This window comes from Myotis brandtii, unplaced genomic scaffold, assembly GCF_000412655.1.
Source record: "Myotis brandtii unplaced genomic scaffold, ASM41265v1 scaffold539, whole genome shotgun sequence".
Classification (NCBI taxonomy): domain Eukaryota; kingdom Metazoa; phylum Chordata; class Mammalia; order Chiroptera; family Vespertilionidae; genus Myotis; species Myotis brandtii.
The window spans coordinates 250,090-250,441 of record NW_005369984.1 but is presented as its reverse complement, the minus strand read 5'-3'; the positions used below and the strand labels follow the sequence as shown (position 1 = coordinate 250,441).

At 57.4% G+C, this 352-nt stretch overlaps 1 protein-coding gene across 1 annotated transcript in view; it reads right to left on the bottom strand.

Annotated features, from left to right (window-relative positions):
* Window positions 1-352, bottom strand: part of ITPR3 (inositol 1,4,5-trisphosphate receptor, type 3) — a 58,475-nt gene that overhangs the window by 43,583 nt on the left and 14,540 nt on the right. The window lies entirely within an intron of this gene.

Below are 352 nucleotides of genomic sequence, written 5' to 3'. Positions count from 1 at the left end.
CCGGGGGCCGTGGGGGGGCCCCTGGACCCTCGGTCACAGCTGGATGCACACAGTGTCAGACACACAGACACAAACACACAGACAGACACACGCAGGCACACACCAACACACACCAGCTGGGCACTGGTGATCACAGAAATAGAAGCTACGCCCCAGCCGATTTGGCTCAGGGGATCGAGTGTCGGCCTGCGGACTGAAAGGTCCTGGGTTCGATTCTGGTCAAGGGAACATGCCCAGGTTGGGGACTCGGCCCCCAGTAGGGGGCGTGCAGGAGGCAGCCGATCAATGATTCTCTCATCATTGCTGTTTCTCTCTCTCCCTCTCCCTTCCTCTCTGAAATCAATAAAAATAT